Here is a 20,132-nt window from a genome sequence, read left to right as displayed (position 1 = left end):
CTATTTTAGTTTAAATTCAAAACAAAGTTATTTTGAACCAGAAAAATGGATTTTTTTTTCATTTTGAAAACTTAGAAACAAAACACTGAAAAATTTTATGAGTTGAAATATTTGTTGAAACTGATCATTTCCCATGAAAAGTTTTTATTTTGACAAATTGGCATTTTCTGATGGAAAAACACTTTGCCAAATTCCCAACTGGTTCTATTTGAAATGTGGTTTTAGTGTGTTAACATCCACATGGAATGAAGAGCTCATAGAAAATATTGCTGTCAAGTTCTGTCAGAATTAGGGAATGAATGTAGTTTGCTGGACCCGTACCAAATAATTAGGCCAGCCTGGAATCAGAATAAGAAAACAACTGAAATAGTCTCTTTTAATTGATTATTCCTAATCTGTTACAAAATAAACTTTGAGTCATAAAAAGCTCAAAAAGAGTAAGTGCTCTGTCTTTAGATGACTCTTAAAAGAACAGTTGTATAAACAGTATGAAAAGGCTAAGGAATCCAAAGGCAGGCTATGTCAACTCTTCCATGAGAGACAAGGTAGGGAAGATAATATCTTTTATTGCATCAACTGAAGAAGAGCCCTGTGTAAACTCAAAAGCTTGTCTCTCCAAAAAATTCAGTCCAATAAAACGTATTATTTAATTCACCTTGTCTCTCTAATATCCTGGAGCCAGCACAGCTACAACAAGACTGCATACAACTCTTCCACGTGTCACCTTCAGCAGACGAGAGCTCTCTCCATCATTAAGAACTTGAGAAAGAAACGTGTATTATCTTTTCAATATATCTAGGAAATTGAAGTCTAATTCACTCAGAATACTATTCCTCTAAGAACGGCAAGTCTGAAAACTCATCTCACAGGAAGTTATACAGGGTTTTCATTCATAGCGTCTATTGCTGAAGGAGGTTAAATGCGCAGAATGATGGTTGTGCACTGTGAAGAAGTTGCATTATACTTTGCATTGAAGTGATCCAAGCAAGCCCACTATTGATGAAATGCAATGGCTGAGGAAGGCTTGGAAAAGAAAATGTCAAATGCTACTTAGTGATGGGGATGATTCAACCTTTACAGTAAGAGCGAGTGGTCCAGGAATAGTCTATGCTAGTTCTTCACCTTTTGGGACACCAGTGCCAGTTCATTATACTAAGAAAGCCAGTGCCCACCATTCCCTATTTAATTGTATATGTTTTGTCCCCAGGGCCGGCTCCAGACCCCAGCGCGCCAAGCGCGCGCTTGGGGCGGCATTTTGCCGGCAGGGCGGCAGGCGGCTCTGGTGGACCTTCCACAGTCATGCCTGCGGGAGGTCCAGCGGAGCCGCGGGACCAGCAGACCTCCCGCAGGCATGACTGCGGAGGGTTCGGTGGTCCCGCAGCTCCGGTGGACCTCCCGCAGACATGACTGCGGAGGGTTCGGTGGTCCTGCGGCTCGGGTAGACCTCCCGCAGACATGACTGCAGAGGGTTCGGTGGTCCCGCAGCTCCGGTGGACCTCCCGCAGACATGACTGCGGAGGGTTTGGTGGTCCCGCGGCTCGGGTGGACCTCCTGCAGGCAAGCCTGCGGATGCTCCACCAGAGCCGCGGGACCAGCGCACCCTCCGCAGGCACGTCTGCAAGAGGTCCCCCGGAGCCGCGGGACCAGCGACCGGCAGCGCACCCCCTGTGCTGTGCCGCCCTGCTTGGGGCGGCCAAATTCCTAGAGCCGCCCCTGTTTGTCCCACATCCTCCAACCCTCAGTCTTGTGATCAAACATCACTGAATGGAGGTGGGCAGCAGCTGAGTCTGACTCATTAGGGGCCTGACTCATGAGGAGTAGTACTCAGTCATGAGGCCAGGAGTAAGGATGGTAGAGTGGGATGCCCCAAACCCTGAAATATCAGTCCCCAAACCCTAAAATATTAGTGTAAACATGCAAACACTGTACTTATAGCTCATGGAGTTAATGAGACTATTGCGCTCCATTGCTAGTTTTTGTTTTTTATTGGGCAGTTATAGATTTTGTCCAAAATATTGGGGAATCCCTTCCAGGGTCCTGTCCTGTTAGGTGCTTAGTGCTCTCAAGCACTATTGACTTTAGTGGAAGTTGAGTGCATTCAATAGCTTAGAGAACTGGGTCCCTAAGTGAGAGGCATCTGATGCGGGAATGACTGAAACACTGATTCTGTCGCGGATCTGTAAACACTGACTGTTTCTGAGTGATTTAATGGTTGTCTTTTACCAATGTTGCACCAAATGCATTAAAGAGACAGACCAAAACATAGTGGAAAAAATGAGCTAATAATGATTCATCACTGCATCCCCAGCATTGAAATGGCAAGGATATTAGGTTAAAATTCAAGCATACAAGTTTCTGGCTGAACAATATGTTCCCAATGAATGCTGTTATTCATGAGTTATAGCTGCATAGCAGCAATATACAGTGAGGATCCAGCATAATACAGATATATATTTCTTTACAATTAGAGAGATTTGGTACGGTGCCTTCTAGGAGGTATAACCCAGGAAGTGGAGAACAAAGATGATTTATGACCTCAGTCTATCTTGGGCTGTTGCACAGAATCTTCATAACACTCAGCACTATGATCACTCTGTGGTTCTGTCTCTGACATGTTCCCTACAGTGGGGTTGTGAGAGGACAGCACAGGACTGCAAATAGCAGCTCTAAATTTCCCCTGCATGGAGGAGAATTCCTATATTCACCACCAGAGCAGGACAGAGGTACAAGGGCCAGAACTGGCCCCTTTAATTTTTATTCAAGCAACTCACAGATTAGTAATGTGGGAATGGGTTTGATTAATGTTCTTTAGAGTTTTGCATGCATGGAAAGTAAAATAATAAAATGAGATGTCCTGGGTATATTTTGAGAATAGTCTATGCACAATATGGTAGTATAAATGCTTCTTCCTCATCTGTTCAAATGTCCCCTCCTCCCTTTCAGTAATAAACCAATCCTGATTAAAATTTCTTTTCTTAGGAGTTTTAGGTGAGTTCCATCTCTTTGTAATGAATGCATTATTATTGTTTGCAGTTTTGTTGTGGTCATTCTGGTCCCAGAATATTTGAGAGACAGGGTGGGTGAGGTAATATCTTTTACTGGACGAACTTCCATTGGTGAAAGAGACACTTTCAAGCTACACAGAGCTTCTCTCTTTCACCAACAGAAGTTGGTTCAGTAAAAGATATTACCTCATCCAGGGCCGGCTCCAGGGTTTTTGCCACCCCAAGCAGCAAATAGAAAAAAAAGCCGCGATCGTGATCTGTAGCTCTACCGCCGCCGCTTCAATCTTCGGCGGCAATTCGGCGGCTGGTCCTTCGCTCTGAGAGGGAGTGAGGGACCCGCCGCCGAACTGCCTCCAAAGACTCGGATGTGCCACCTCTCACCGTTGGCTGCCCCAAGCAGCTGCTTACTGGGCTGGTGCCTGGAGTGGCCCTGACCTCACCCATCTTGCCTTTCTGCATTATCAGTGGCAGTGTACTATAGATAACTGGATCTTCAAATCAGATCAGAACAGTCCTGTGAGGCCAAGATATCCAAGATCTCAACTCTCTGTCAGTGTCTCTTCCATTACTGAATCAATAACTTCTCTATGTGCTCTAACCTTCCCTAGTCTGGGCCCAACTACACAATGGGGTATTCCTTGGAACTTAATGACCCACAATCTCTTCAACATCTGAGATATTTTCTTTTCAATAGTAGGCAATTTTTACGGTGGGAGATTAATCTTTACTCTATCTATTTGAAGCTGGCACTAGTGCCACTGTGGCCAATACGTAGGTCAGAGAGATGCAAATACTTCTCTGAAGTCTCAGTTTTCAACTCTGGCTCCCCTCTAGCTTTGCATGGGGCTTGTCTACTGAAGTGGCACAAACACAAGCTGTGCAGTTCAGAGAAAACAGGACATCAGCGTTGTTAGATCCTCTTGCAAATAAGAGAGTGATAGGAGCTAGAGCTGGTTGGAAAACAGGAGATTTTTCCACTGAGAATTTAAAAAAAAGTTTTTGTTGACAATCATTTTTATTAAAATTAATATTTCAGCTTTTCATTTAAAAATAATGAAAACTTTAGTTCAAAATCTGAATGTTTTTTGGTTTGGAGCTGAAAATTTTCCAAGGAAACCAGACACTTCTCTCACACACTTTTTGTTGATGTTTATTTAATCAAAAATCCAATTTTTCCATCAAAATTTTTGACAAGCCCTACCATTATCCCCATTTAATGTAAACAGAGCCAATTCCTCTCCTAGTAGCCATTGTCTTAGGATCCCAAGCCTATATAAGATGAATGATCTCTCATTAGATATTAATGCCACAATCCCCATTGAGATCTTGGCCCTGCAAATCCTTGCATGGTGCACAGCGGGGTTGTACTCTGGTATAGATGTGAATGGAGGAGATGTGTGGAAACATAAAACTAGAGTGCTACTCATAGTCCTCCAACTGCTTAACAGGTCTGGCCCTGGCATGCCTGCCCCTTTACTTACACGTGCCTAAGGTAAAAATCTGAGGGAGAAGGAAAAAAACCTCAAACAACTGAAACAGTCTCAGGGTTTCTATGACTAAAAACTGCTCCTTGGCCTCGACTCCCGTTGGTCCTTGCAGATAAAAAGAAAACTCCATCTACTTTGTGTTTACCTGCCCTTCTCCTCAACATTTCTGTGTAATTTGCAGGGCTTTGCAAAGTGACAGCAGGTAAAGCAAACAAGCATCCCCACTCCAGGCAGTTTCCTGCTCTGTTCCCCTCTGATCCTAGATAGAAAGTGTTTGCAGCAACAGTTCTTGTTTATTGTGGGAAATCAGACAAGCTCCTGACTGAGAGGGAATTTGCCTGATTCCCTTACACACCAGAACAAGTTCTCACATAATGCAAGTGACTTCTTCATAGGCAAACTTTATGTCATTGCAGAATTCTTCAGGACAAGATGGCTTTCCAGTCTCCAGCATGCCCACCCTTGAGGATTTAATTGCCTGAATATTATTTCCTGACATTGTGCATGTCTCCACATTTTCACAGGGGCTTTTTCCTCTGTTGAAATGATAGGCTCATTTCGGAAGCAGATTGTAGCTTTTCTTTGCTTTGTAGGAGAACAAAGTGTGAAATACAGCACGTTTTGGAAACTGGGCGGTAACACGGTATAAATGCTGTCTACCGTGATTCTGATACTTCTGGGACCAAGACCAATGTTAGCCCCTCAGGCCCATTGAGGCAGAATCCATTCTTGAAACACATTTAGCTTTCATGTGACTTCATTTCAAACTCCATGAAGGTGGAGGTTCACAGAGCCCAGGCTCCACCCTGAGCCCAAATGTCTGCACCAAAATTTTACAGCCCTGCCAGCCCAAGTCACCCGACACAGGCCTGCCACAGTGTAGACATACCCTTATAGACTGAAGGCTGCTGGTCATTCCCAGAACAGGTAGATCATGGGTATGCATTCTTTGGGTATCTCTTGGAGATAAAAATGAAAACTATGTAGAGCACTGGAGTGTTACCGACATCACTGTAGGCAATGTGAAGGTAGAAAGGAATGCAAGAGTCTTTTCCCTTTGGAGAGCCCTTTTAACTTCTTGGCTGGAAGCGGTGTGCCCTGCCACAACCTTAACTGTCACTAGCTATGGTCTGTGAATATTTTTCTAAGCTTTCCTTTAGTTTTAACCCCATCGGTTCCCAAAAATCATGCTGGGTGTGTCTCCATCTCTACTGTGACGCGGCAGAATTCACTGTTCTGTGAAGTCACAGCCACCATTACGCTCCACTGTAGAAAGGAGCCAGTCCATAAGGGTCAGGAAGGAGGCCCTTTTCTTTTTTTTACTACATACCCTGGTTCTGAATCTTTTAAATTATTGTTTAATGCCCTTTGGTTGAGTGATGAAGTTCACAAGTTCTGGTCTGACCAGCCTTATTACAGACTTTCTCAGTAGCAATAAAAAAGAAATAAAAAAATCCCCCATAAAGAACTTAAGCTCCATGATCCTTATGAAGGCAAAACTCCCACTGAAGTGGAGGGATGGGACTGAGGAAGGAAGATTGCAATGGGAGTTTTGCCTCCATGAAGAGACACAGAATAAGGCCCAGAGCAGATCGTTGCTCAAATAAACCACAAAGATATTTTTTGCTTGTGGGTTTCTTTATAATATGATGATATGCTAAGTCAGTCATTTCTGTGGAAATTACTCTACTCCATTATTCAGGACAGAAATCAGCACTGAGTAAGAAAACATGACATACAATGCTGTGGACAAACTTTCTAACAGAAACAGAAGCAGCCAGTTTGAATGTAACCCAGGTCAGTAGTGACTGAAAGCACTGACTCTTAACATATGTCTACACAGCCTAGAGCAGCGAGTCTCCCAGCCTAGGTTGACAGACTTGGCTAGTGGGACTTGTGCTAGTAATGTAAAAATAGCTGTATAGACAGCGCTTTGAAGTTGTGGATCAGGTTCAAGCTTGGGCTATGAAGCCTAGGGTGGGGGCTGGGCTTCAGAGGCTGAGCTCCAGCCCAAGCCACAACTTCAAAGCTCTGTCTGTGCACCTATTTTTAGAGTGTGAGCACAAGCCCAAGTCTGTTAGCCCAAGCTGAGGCTCACTGCCATGGGCTGTATATACATACCCGTAGGCACCCTGTGTGACTGAGTTGGTGGTTTTAATCCAGTCTGCGGTGGACAAGTGACCAAATGACAAAACTGACACTAGTTTGTCCCCTTGTTGGCCATCTCAGAAGAGGATTAAAGAGACATGGAGTCTAAACTTTGAACTGATCTCTCTGTGATAAGGCACATTGTGTCAGAGAGAGAGAGAAAGAGAGAAGCTTGCACTGCTTGCCCATGGTCTACCTAGTCTCTGGACAGGGCCGCCCAGGGGATTCAGGGGGCCTGGGGCAAACAGGGCCGGCTTTAGGAAGTGCGGGGCCCAATTCAAACAGTTTTGACGGGGCCCCAGCAGGGATGACTGGGAAAAAAAAATGTAAAAAAACACATGGGGCTTGTATTCACCGGGCGGTGCTCTGAGTCTTTGGCGGCATTCGGCGGTGGGTCCTTCACTCACTCAGGTCTTCAGCAGCACTGAAGGACCCGCTGCCGAAGTGCCACCGAAGACCCGGAGCGAGCGAAGGACCTGCCGCTGAAGTGTCGCTGAAGACCCGAAGCGTTGCCAGGTGAGTAAAAATTTAAAAAGCGCCTCTAGCCAGGGAAGGGATTCTCACTGGGCGCGGGGCCCTCTTAGGCACGGGGCCCGATTTGGGGGAATTGGTGGAATAGGCCTAAAGCCGGCCTTGGGGGCAAAGCGGGGGAGCTGTGGCGCTTGTACTCACCCGGCGGCAGTCCAGGTCTTCAGCGGCATTTCGGCGGCCGGGGGCCCTTCAGTCGCACCGCGTCTTCGGCAGCACTGAAGGGCCCCCCGCCGCCGAAATACTGCCGAAGACCCGGAACAACTGAAGGGACCCCCGCTGCTGAAATGCTGCCGAAGACCCAGACCGCTGCTGGGCCAGAGCTCGCGGGGCCCCTGCGGGGCCCAGGGCCTGGGGCAAATTGCCCAACTTGCCCTCCCCTCTGGGCAGCCCTATCTCTGGATGATCAGAAGCCTTCATTCTTCAATGCTATCAGTCCAGCAGCTTTCACCAGCAGTAAACCACTTAGAAAATCTATTTTTGAAATGTTTAAGAATTATATGCAAATTCAAGATCAGCTGCTTGAAACAAGTTCTGATGTGATGGGGGGGTTAGGAGGAGAGCATTAGTAAGAAAATCTGTGGGTGTCAGATTGTTTCTGGGTGCACATGTGTGGGATGCTGGTAAGGTTTGAGAGGGAACCACAAATGGTTTTGTAAAGTCTGTGGGGGCAAAAGGAGGAAATGACTATTTTAGAAGCCAAACACATCACTAGCGGGGAGGAGAGAAATTAAATACCCACACTGTGGAGACTTTTAGTGGCAAGAGGCAGAAATGGGAAAGGCTGCAAGAAGAAAAGACAACAAATAGTCCAAGAAGAACTGTAGCTGCAATTGGTGCCCTAGAATATTTTTGGTGCCCCATTCATATCAAGAAGGCAGGCTCCCAACCATAGGTCATTTCCCTTCCCTCCCTCACTAGAGCAGGGAACTTGCTTTCTGAATGGCTAACCTCTACCTACATCTCATGCTCCCGGCATGTAGTCCGGGGCACAGAATCTTCTGGCCCTTCCTCTTCCAGCTCTGGGGAGTAGCTCCAGGAATACATAAGTCTTCTGTGTTCAGCTGGTCCTTATACCACTGTTGGCAGGGATCCTCTAGCTGGCTGACTTTCTCCTGCAATGGAACTCTTCTCAGTCATGCCTCACCCACCCCAGATTGAGGTACATTAGGCATAGGCTGGATGGAGGCTACCCAAAGTCACTTTTGAAGGTGGCTTTTGTTAAAGAGAGCCTTCTGGAATGTCATAGTCATAGAGTTTAAGACCAGAAGGGACCACCAGATCATCTAGTTCAGTGGTTCTCAACCAGGGGTACACAAAGGTCTTCCAGGGTGTACTTCAACTCATCTATCGGGGGTAGCCGTCTTAGTCTGTATCCACAAAAACAAGGAGTCCAGTGGCACCTTAAAGACTAACAGATTTATTTGGACATAAGCTTTTGTGGGTAAAAAAACACTTCTTCAGATGCATCCAAAGAAGTGGCTTTTTTACCCACAAAAGCTTATGTCCAAATAAATCTGTTAGTCTTTAAGGTGCCACTGGACTCCTTGTTCAACTCATCTAGATATTTGCCTAGTTTTACATCAGGCTATATAAAAAGCAGTAGCAAAGTCAGTACAAACTAAAATTTCATACAGACAATGACTTGTTTATACTCAGGCCTGCCGACAGTGGGAGGTCAAAGGGGGCAATTGTCCAGGGGCCTGGGCGATTTAAAAGGGGCCGGGGGCACCCGACCACCGCCGTGGCGGTGGCCGGGAGCCCAGGGCCCTTTTAAATCACCCAGGCAGGCCGCAGGGCTCCTAGGCGTGTGTGACCGCTTCGGGCCCCGCACTTTGGGGTGCCCTGGGGGCCGGTACAAGCAGCCAGTGCGGTCCATCCCAAAAGTGACGGATTTGTCACTTCTGCCCCGCCCCCCCAGGGATGGTCCTGAGGCCCAGAATTGCTGTCGACAGACCTGTTTACACTGCTCTATATACTGTACACTGAAATGTAAGTAGAATATTTATATTCCAGTTGATTTATTTTATAATTATAAAATAAAAATGAGAAAGTAAGCAATTTTTCAGTATTAGTGTGCTGTGACACTTTTGGATTTTTATGCCTGATTTTGTAAGCAAGTAGTTTTTAAGTGAAGTGAAAGGGGTACAGTAGTCTGGAAAGTTGAGAGCCACTGATCTAGTCAGATGTCCTATATATCATAGGCCACTAACTCCACCCAGTCATCCCCACACTAAACCCAACAACTGGAATTAGACCAAGCTGGTTAATTTGGAATGGGGGGCTCAGCAGGGGTGATGGGTGATGGACTCTTTCTAAAAGTGTGGCGGGGTTGTGAGCCCCAGCCCCCTCCAGAGCCTTGCCCCTCCTCCTCCCCCTGAGACCCTGCCCCCAGACTAAGTTGGAATCCAGAGCCAGGTTGAGGAGCCTGGGGGGCGAGAGAAGCAGGCAGGTGAAGGGTTGGTAGCTCTTACCCCAACTTGGCTCCAGCTTCTGGCTTGGCCTGGGGTACGAATAGCCACAGCCAGGCCATGATAAGAGCTGCCCAGGCAGCTGTAGGGAGACGGGGACCCTCCATCTGCCCTGGGCAGGGGACCCAGAGGGTGGGGACACAAATCAGGTGCTGCTCTCGGGCCCCCCCAACCCAGGCATGTGAAGGGTCTGCATCTCCCCATAGCTGTCCGGGCTCCCTGGGCCACTCTTACCCAGGCCAAGCTTCAGCTTCCAGGCCAGGGGGCGGGGCTTGGGGGAAGAGGAGGGGCTGGAGGCCGGGCCTGTGGCAAAAAGTGGACAGGACAGGCCCATCCACTTTCAAAAGTGGGAGGACCATGCCCCGTTCTCTCTGTCTCCTCCTCCCCCCTCACCCCATTCCAACACTCCTGGCACTTTGTACAAAACCTTGGAGGTAGACACCACATTAAAACAGGAGGGAGGGAGACAGAGAGAAACCACTTAAAGGAAGCTTTGCTGGGCTTGGTAAGTCTGAAAGGAATGGGAACTACATTGCCTTTGCCTCATAGACTCAGAGCTTAATTTATTCAGGGAGTTTGTCAGGGCTGAGTATCGGCATCTCTTTTCATGCTGGGACTGTGGCCTGGCACCTTTTCTGTCGGCAGCATGCAAGACATTCAGTGTATGCAAGACCGTGCTGTGCAGAGGATGCCATCTTTATTGCTTGATCCCTGGCACCTCTTATTCTACACTTTAAGAACTGAAGACTTTCCTGCCGAGCATCACTTGTATTTACTTCATTGTTCTTACATTTACCTACCAATGGTGAAGGGAACAGCAGTGAAACTAAGTTTAAATGCATAGAAGTCCCTTTCTCTTAACTACATGGCAGAGCCTGCAAGGAAAGGCTTTGATTGGGCTTTTACTACTGAGTCTGCTGTAAGCTTCGTAAAGAGTGACTTGTAGCTGAGATCAGTTTAGCACATCTTCTACGGGCTTGGAAAGATGAAGTCTTCCTTTTCGTTCACCTGGCAGAACTTGTGGATCTTGTATGGCATATAGTCTATAGAAGTCTCCACTGCAGTTAATGTGCAGGACACCCTCAGAGGGTCTCCAGCTGTCAATCCTATTTACTTCCAGTAGATCAAACCAAGAATATACTGCAGAGAACAATCCTACATTGGCAGGGGACAGACGACACAAGGGTCTCTCTTCATTTCTAATTTATAGGATTCAGCCAAAAGACAATTTGAGACTGAACAGGAAAATCCACAGGAACTGAGTAACAAAATCTGTAAATGTGGGTGTGTGGTTTTGTTTTGTAGTATTTTATTGATAAGTCTGAAGAATTACATGGTACATCAGTTCTGAGCTGCTGGAAATGTCTAGCACCACTAGGTTTTCTGTTATTTTTGGCCTTAAAAAGTCACCTACAACTCTGCTTCCTGCTGGGAATGGATAATGCAGCTGAGGTTTTCCTATACCCGTGAATCTGTTTTATTGATTCCATATTGGAAACCCAATATACAGATGTGGAACACAAGAGGCTGCTGTCTATGATAGAAAAGCATGTGAGTGGTATGGAAGGAACAAATAAAAATAACAAAGACATTGCCAGGACCAAATCAATAATGACAAATATAAATGTAAGGCCCAAGACTGGAATAGCAGAGAGGGCCTCCAACCAGGAATGTCCTACAGGGAGGAAGAGCTCTGTCAGATGGGATGTCCTGTAGGTTAAATGATCCAGATCAGGTGACTTGCCAGAGTTAGAACAGAATAAACTGCATTAGCACACGTGCAAGTGAGCAAGGCTGGAAGCAGAGATGCTATCTGTGATGGAGGCAGAGCTGTTACATCGCTGTACTCTAACAGCAGCTGCCTTTGAAGCAAGAATGAATAATGTGGGTTATGAACAGTGGGGTATGGTCACTGCTAAAAAGGAGAGATTATCTGAGGGTTAGTGCTATAAATAGTAGTGCTGGGACACTCCCAAATAAAATGACATGTTGCTCTGCAAAATCAGGACTGCCCTTCTCTGTAATGTGCCGCTGAGGACAAAGATGGGCAGAAAGTCTTTTCCCAGCCCTGAAGCAGCTCAAGCCATAGATAGTTAAAATGCTTCCCCCAGCTTGAGTGCATTTATACAACTTTACATATTAAATAAACGAGTTCTTCCTTGTCTGCCTCTCAGCCTGGCTGCTTGACTTAAAGAAATGTGCTGAGTCTCAGAGTGGGTCCTCACCCTGGTTTGGACAGGACCTACTCTTGACTATCCTTTAGTGCAGAGGTGGCCAACCTGTGGCTCCAGAGCCACATGCGGCTCTTCAGAAGTTAATATGTGGCTCCTTGTATAGGCACCAACTCCAGGGCTGGAGCTACAGGCACTAACTTTCCAATGTGCCAGGGGCTGCTCACTGCTCAACCCCTGGCTCTGCCACAGGCCCTGCTCCCATTCCATTCCTTCCTGCCCCCGGCCCTGAGCCTGCCGTGTCCTTGCTCCTTCCCCTTCCCCGTCCCCAGAGCCTCCTACAAACCACGAAACAGCTGAACGGGAGGTATGGGGAGGGAGGGGGAGGTGCTGATTGGCAGGGCTGCTGATGGGTGGGAGGCGCTAGGAGCCGGGGTGTGGGAAGCTGATGGGGGGACTGCTGATGTATTACTGAGGCTCTTTGGCAATGTACATTGGTAAATTCTGGCTCCTTCTCAGGCTTAGGTTGGCCACCCCCGCTTTAGTGAGTGGTTCGGATTCCTCTCCTTGCACTAGCCTGGACACCTTCTCTTCAAAGGGATTCAGCCTGAGGGAAGGCAAGAGGTGCTTCTCAATTTGAGCTCTCGATGAGTAGGGCAGCTTTGTTTTCTACCTGGGATTTCCTAAGAGTCTTGCCTAAAGATGTGATGAAATAGCAGAAGTATTGCTATGTCCCTTCCTGGGCAGGGCTGCATCATACCCCTCAATGGGTTGTTAGCAGTAGGTTTCAAACCTTGGTCAGGTGGATTTGAACACTCTAGCCTCTTCAGCAGAGATGGGCAAACTGCGGCCCGCAGGACCCTCTTGCCCGGCCCTTGAGCTCCCAGCCAGAGAGGCTAGCCCCCGGCCCCTCCCCTGCTGTCACCCCTCCCACAGCCTCAGCTTGCTCTGGACGGCAGGGCTTCGAGCTCCTCCCAGGCGGCGGGGCTGGGAGAGCTGCCGGCCTGCCCTGGTGCTCTAGACTGCATGGTGGCGTGGCTGGCTCTGGCCAGGTGGCACAGCTGCTAGTCCTGGTGCTCTGAGCAGCATGGTAAGGGGGCGGGGAGCGGGGGGGTTGGATAAGGGGCAGGGGGTTCCTGGGGCAGTCAGGGGACAGGGAGTAGGGGGTGGTTGGATGGGGCAGAGGTTCTGGCGGGGACGGTCAGGGGACGGTGAGGGGGGTTGGATAGGTGTGGGAGTCCTGGGGGGCCTGCCAGGGGGCAGGGGTGTAGATAGGGGTCAGGGAAGTCAGGGGAAAGGGAGCAGGAGGGGTTCGATAGGGAGTGGGGTCCCTGGAGGGGGCAGTCAGGGGACAAGGAGCAGGAGCGGTTGGATGGGTCAGGGGTTGTGAGGGGGGCAGCCAGTGGGTGGGAAGTGGGAGGGGGTGGATAGGGGGCGGGGGCCAGGCTGTTTGGGGAGGCACAGCCTTCCCTACCTGGCCCTCCATACAGTTTCGGAACCCCGATGTGGCCTTCAGGCCAAAAAGTTTGCCCACCCGGCCACCCCTGTTCTACACTCTAGGGTGACCAGCTGTCCCGATTTTATAGGGACTGTCCTGATATTCAGGGCTTTTTCTTATGTAGGCACCTATTACCCCCCAACCCCTGTCCTGATTTTTCACATTTGCTATCTGATCATCCTACTACACTCTGAGCTAAAACCCTGTTTGCCCAGGCTCATCAACCTCTCTATGTGGCCCAGCCACAGAGTGTGGTTTGCACAGGCAGCATTATATGGTGAACAGCTTTCCACCAGTCTCCTCTTTCATTAGCTGCAGCTGAGCCTGTAATGACCATCAGGAAGTAGTTGTTGATTTTGAAAACTCAGACTTTTTCTGCCTCTTCCTGAAACGGAGGAAGCCCCTGTTACTTCTTTCTCAGACAAGCCAGCTTTCTTGATGGAGGGACACACACAGAGAAAGGGTTGTTTATGCCATGGCAGCATGGGGAGAAGTGTAGAAACTGAAATACTGCAGCAATTTGAAGAAGCGAGAGCAAAGGAAGGACAGGTAAGTCTCAGCCACTCCCCCACCCCCCATCCATATCAAATTGATAAGCAGAAAGTTTCCAGAGCTGAAGAGGCTACTGTGGAAAGGGCACATCCCCCAGAGTCCTACTAGGGTGACCAGATGTCCTGATTTTATAGGGACAGTCCTGATATTTGAGGCTTTTTCTTATATAAAAGCCTATTACCCCCACCCTCCACCCCCATCCCGATTTTTCACACTTGCTGTCTGGTCACCCTAGTTACTACAGCCATGTCAGAGGAGAGATGGCAGGAATCGCCTCTGCTTCTTGCTCTGCTACACCCCTGAGAGTCGTCCTCCCCGTATCAAGACCTCACAGGCATTGAAGTCAAAAAATCTTTCCTTGCAAGAGTCAGTCATACTGTGTCAGAAGCGTTTCTCCTAATGTTGTGCTGCTCAGAGAGAAGGGATTGTGGGCCAGAATTGCCCCTAGATTGAGTCTTGGTTTTGCAAAACTAGGTCTCCTCAGCCCATTTCTAATTTGCATTTAAAATTGGGGGCCAGATCCTCAGGACCATCCTTTTGGTACTCAATGAAGTTTGGGAGTGGGGAAGATTGCACAAAGGTGGCTTTAACTCTAGCCAGTCTCCAGGCATAATACAGAGCCATTCCAGCCCTCAAGGAGCACTCCAGCCATACCCATTTCCCCCTGGACATGATCCTGCATGGGATCAGGGCTGTGGCACAGAACTATGTAATCTGGGGATTACCCTGAGCAGGGAGGTGCCCTCCTGGAGGCAAATATGGACGCTTTAGGGCTGCTTGGCACTGCCATAGAGGGACTGAGACTCTGCCCCAGAAATTTTTTGGCTTCATCTTCTCCAGCATGAGAGCACAGTCACTGTGCAACTATCCCTTGTTTTGGAAAGTGAGTGCAAGTTTGTGGTGGCAGACACTAAGCTCCTGTTTGTGGTGAAGCAGCTTTTAATAACTGCTCTGGAGTCAATGCCAAATTGCACGTTATGTGGCTATTGGGTGGTTACAATCTGTTTCTTGCCATGTCACTTACAGCAAATAGCATCAGGTGCCATGTTCTTATGACGCTCTATATCAATTACTGCTCCTCGGGCTGCACATTAACTGTTTCCATGCTCAGGCCCCACGTGGGCACAGCACTTAGACACGTGAATTGGCCTGGGTGTGATCTAGGGCCTGAGCCAGTGAGGTTCTGAACGCCCTCAACTCCAAGCCCTTACTGAGTGCATTTATCTGGAGAGACCCAGCCTGCCCTTGACATTCCAGGCAGTTGAATGGCCAGTCCACAGAGCTGTTTGTAGAACTGTTGTCAGAACCCATGCCCACACCAGTGGCAACGAAGGGGCAAAATACCAATTAAAGGGCTCAATCTTGCGGGTTGCTGAGCACCTCCCTGAGAGATGTTGAGTGCCTTCAACTCCCTTTGAAACTAATGGGAGCTAAAAATGCTCAGCGCTTCTCAGCATCAAGCCCAAAGAGTTTAAATTTATCCAAGAACAAACAATGACTATCAAGCCCTTGTTTACTTTTGCTGCCTTTGCTGAGAACATTGAGTGGGAGTGATTCTGTTTGTTGGTGCATAAGCTTATTCTGCTTGTATCTGTGCTACAGTGTAACACCAAAAGCATCCACTGTCGGCTTGTAGTTGATCCAGATGGCTTTAAACAGCAACTATTTTCTGTGTTTCAGGGGACTCATTGCAAAACCTTCCTAGGATGTGCAGAGACTGGCACTCTTCCATCAATCCTATTTGTTTGGGTGGCATTGATACAGTGGATCAGACTCCAAGAGTAAGTCTTCACCACTATGTGCACAGCTTTCTTTTAGATGGGATCTTAAGGAACATGTGGTGGTTTATGGGTTTGGGATGTGTAAGATTATACCCCTGGACCTGCAGAGATTGATTGTAAAACTGACCACTTGGCTATCAAGAGAGTATTTTGATTTACTGGTAACATGTTATATTTTAAAGACACGTATAATTCCTTGTAAAATGCCACTACAGAATTCTGAAGTCCTGTCTCAAAACATAGCAGCTTACAGTAGTGACAGTGCAGTGTGATAACTGCAGAGTACTGTAGTATTTCCTTTTATAAGGGATGTTTTATGCCTAAATTTAATCTCTTACCCACCACCTCATTTCCTCAAGTGTTTGCAGAACATCATCTCCTAGTCAGTAAGAGACCAGAAGAGACAGTGTTTCAAGATCTTTACAGTCCTTCAGTTATTCTGCGAGCAAATTGCCATCGTTCCTTTTCATGTCTCCTCTTTCTGAGACACACGCTTCTCTTATCATCAGCTCTTGATCTAACAATGCCATGTCCGTCCCTTGACTACTATACAGTTTGACATGCTTGGTGCCATTGGAAGTTTTGCTATAAATCGACATCAGAAAATACTGAAATTTGAAATTTTGTTTTATGTCCTACTACAATCCGAGCTGCCTTCATGGTCTAGAAAAAAGCGACAAAGAGTCCTGTGGCACCTTATAGACTAACAGATGTATTGGAGCATAAGCTTTCGTGGGTGAATACCCACTTCGTCAGATGCATGTAGTGGAAATTTCCAGAGGCAGGTATAAATATGCAGGCAAGAATCCTGAGCTGATGGTGTCAAACAAAGACTGTGAATGGCTAGCCAACTACAAAAGCAGTTTCTCCTCCCTTGGTATTCACACCTCAACTGCTAGAAGAGGGCCTCATCCTCCCTGATTGAACTAACCTCATTATTTCTAGACTGATTCTTGCCTGCATATTTATACCTGCCTCTGGAAATTTCCACTACATGCATCTGGTGAAGTGGGTATTCACTCACGAAAGCTTATGCTCCAATACGTCTGTTAGTCTATAAGGTGCCACAGGACTTTTTGTCACTTTTTACAGCTCCAGACTAACATGGCTACCCCTCTGATGCTTGACTTCATGATCTAGTAAATTTTACTACGGTTTCATGGAGTCCATCAGGCTAAAGTGTTTACTAGTGCCTGTATGTCCATTAAAGCAAAAAACTATATTGGTTACACACACGAGGTGATGGCAATTTTTTTTTCTTAGAGCCATTGCATGTCATTTGGATCCTTATCTGAAAGTACCTAGAGATCTAATATTTGTTAAGAACACAGACACTGTAATATCAATGACAGGCCAGTTCAGCTCTGAAGCTGCAGTTGTTAAAACAGTGAGAGGAAGTTCAAATTAATTAGCACAATATCCTTATGAATGTCCTCTTGATTTAATAATTAAGCTGCGGTTCTCAAGAAGGAAATGGAGAATGCACTGAATCTGATTTTATAAAAGATGTCCTTTGGCTCCGCAGTGGCAGTTCTTCCAACCACAGTGAATTCCCAGAGGAGATACAAGTTTTTAAATAATAATAAAAACAACAAAGAGGAAGGATCCTGCATTTTGATTTTTTTTGACCAGCCTCCAGAAGTTACCAGTAAATTTAAACCAGATGATGTTAGTAAAACCAATCAGGCAGTTGGCATAGTACATAGTAATTTGCACTGAACATTGTATAAATGAACTTGGACAAATTTGTAGCCTCTCCTGGAAATGTGTAGAAAAATGTACCGCAGAGCACCCAATGTGGAATCCTGGGAGCGTCCAGAGAAATATGCTTCCTTGTCTTCTTTTCTTTTCCCACAGGACTGTTGCATTGTTAGATAGAAAGAGCCCAGCAAGCCACCAAGGCTTAGTTTTGCACTATGGCTCAGTAAACCTGCCGGGGCGGGGCAGGGCTGGGAGAGGGGAGAAATAAGCTAGAACTTCTAGTTGTTTTTCCCTCCTTCCTCCCCCACATCCTTTTTTTCATGTTTGAATCAGCTTGGGACATCATACAGCTCCTCTCCCACAAAATGAAAACAACTTTGATTTATCCACCTGTCTGCTAGTGTATGGGGAAGGCTACTTAGATGAAATCCTATGAGTAGGATTTGCATTTCATTAATGCTTTCCTTCTAGGGATCTCAAATCACTTTACCAGCAATGCAGAGTTAAGCCTCTTTACTGAGAAACAGAGGCACAGAATGGGGAAATTACATGCAAACACACAATAGAATCATAGAAATGTAGGACTAGATGTGATCTTAATAGGTCATCTAGTCCAGTCCCCTGCACTGAGGCAGGACTAAATGTTATCTAGACCATCCCTGACAGGTGTTTGTCTAACCTGTTCTTAAAAGCCTCCAACGATGGAGATTCCATAACCTCCCTAGGTAATTTGTTCCTGTGTTTAACTATCCTGCCAGGAAGCTTTTCCTAATGTCTAACCTAAACTACTCATGCTGCAATTTTAGCCCATTACTTCTTGACTTGTCCTCCGTGGATAAGAAGAACAGTTTATCCTTCTCTTTATAACAACCTTTTACATACTTGAAGACTATTATCATGTCCCCACTCTGTCTTCTCTACTCCAGACTAAACAAACTCATGTTTTTCAATCTTTCCTCATAGGTCATGTTTTCTAGACCTTTAATCATTTTTGTTGCTTGCCTCTGGAGTTGCTCCAATTTGTCCATATCCTGCCCTAAGCGTGGTGTCCAGAACTGGACACACTACTCCAGGTGAGGCTTTATCAATCCTGAGTAGAGTAAAACAGGGGTTCTCAAACTGGGGATTGGGACCCTGCAGGGGGTCACAAGATTCTTACATGGGGGGTCACGAGCTGTCATCCTCCAGCCCAGCCCGCCCTTTGCCTCCAGCATTTATAATGGTGTTAAATATATAAAAAGTGTTTTTAATTTATAAGGAGGGGTCGCACTCAGAGGCTTTCTATGTGAAAGGGGTCACCAGTACAAAAGTTTGAGAACCACTGGAGTAAAAGAATTACTTCTCGTGTCTTGCTGACAATATTCCTGCGAATACATCCCAGAACGATGTTTGCTTTTTTTGCCACAGCGTTACATTTTTGACTTGTATTTAGTTTGTGATCCACATTATGTTCTTGACACCAGATTCTTTTCTAGGCAGTCATTTCCCATTTTGTATTCATTCAATGGATTATTCCTTCCTAAGTGTAATACTTTTTTTATTTGTCCATTTTGAATTTCATCCTACTTATTTCAGACCATTTCTCCAGTTCGTCAAGATCATTTTGAATTCTAATCCTGGTCTCCAAAGTACGTGGTATCATCTCCAAACTTTATGAGTGTCCTTTCTATGCCATTATCCAAATCATTTATGAAGATATTGAATAGAACTGGACCCAGGACAGATCCTTGCAGGACCACATTTGATATAGTCTTCCAGATAGAGTAGTTATCAATGATTCTCAGTCAGAGTACAGTTTTCCAATTATGCACCCACCTTATATTAGGTTCATTTAAACTATATTTCCCTAGTTTGTTTATGAGCAGGTCATGTGAGATAGTATTAAAAGCCTTACCAAAATCAAGATATCACATCTACTACTTCCCCCTAGCCACAAGGATTGTTAGCCTGTCAAAGAAGGATATTGGGTTGGTTTGACATGATTTGTTCTTGACAAATCCATATTGACTGTTACTTATCACTTTATTTTCTTCTTGATGCTTACCAATTGATTTTGTTTATTTGATTTCATTATCTTTCCAGGTATGGAAGTTAAGCTGACTGGACTATAATTCCCTGGGTTGTCCATATTCCCCTTTTTTATAGATAAGTACTATATTTGCCCTTTTCCTGTCCTCTGGGATCTCTCCCATGCTCCACTAGTTCTCAGAGATAATCACTAATGACTCAGAGATCTCTTCAGCCAATTCCTTAAGTATTCTAGGATGTACTTCATTAGGCCCTGCTGACTTAAAGACATCTAGCTTGTTCTATTCCTATTTTAGCCTCAGGGTATGTCTCCACTAGCAATGTTAAAGCGCTAAAGTTGCAGCACTATAAAGTGGTAGTGTAGACAAGGCCTTAGATGGTACCCCATTGATGTTCAGTATCTTAGTTGTCAGACCCCTGCTAACCTTTTTGGTGAAAACTGAAGCAAAAAAGGCATTCAACACTTCTGCCACTGCTGCATTTTCTGTTTTTTTGTCTTTCCCTCCTCACTGAGTAAAGGGTCTACCCTGTCCTTGGTTTTCCTCTTGCTTCTAATGTATTTGTCAATTTTTTTTTTAAATCTTTTACATCCCTAGCTAGTTCAATCTCATTTTGTGCCTTGGCTTTTCTAATTTTATCCCTACATGCTTATGTTGGTTTTTATATTCTTCATTAGTAATCTGACCTCGTTTCCACTTTCTGTGTCACTCTTTTTTGAGTTTCAGATCATTTGGAGATCTCTTGGTTAAGCCAGGGTGGACT

General features: G+C 46.1%; 1 long non-coding RNA gene across 1 annotated transcript; it reads left to right on the top strand.

The window, feature by feature from the left end:
* The first annotated feature begins 13,751 nt into the window (after positions 1-13,751).
* Positions 13,752-19,476, top strand: LOC123366079. Its single transcript, XR_006577907.1, has 3 exons — positions 13,752-13,857; positions 15,541-15,641; positions 19,425-19,476. It is a non-coding gene; the product is annotated as an uncharacterized LOC123366079 (long non-coding RNA).
* The last annotated feature ends 656 nt before the right edge of the window (positions 19,477-20,132 follow it).

Source organism: Mauremys mutica, chromosome 3, assembly GCF_020497125.1.
Source record: "Mauremys mutica isolate MM-2020 ecotype Southern chromosome 3, ASM2049712v1, whole genome shotgun sequence".
NCBI lineage: Eukaryota > Metazoa > Chordata > Testudines > Geoemydidae > Mauremys > Mauremys mutica.
The sequence above is the reverse complement of the archived record's forward strand: the minus strand, read 5'-3'. Positions and strand labels throughout refer to the sequence as shown.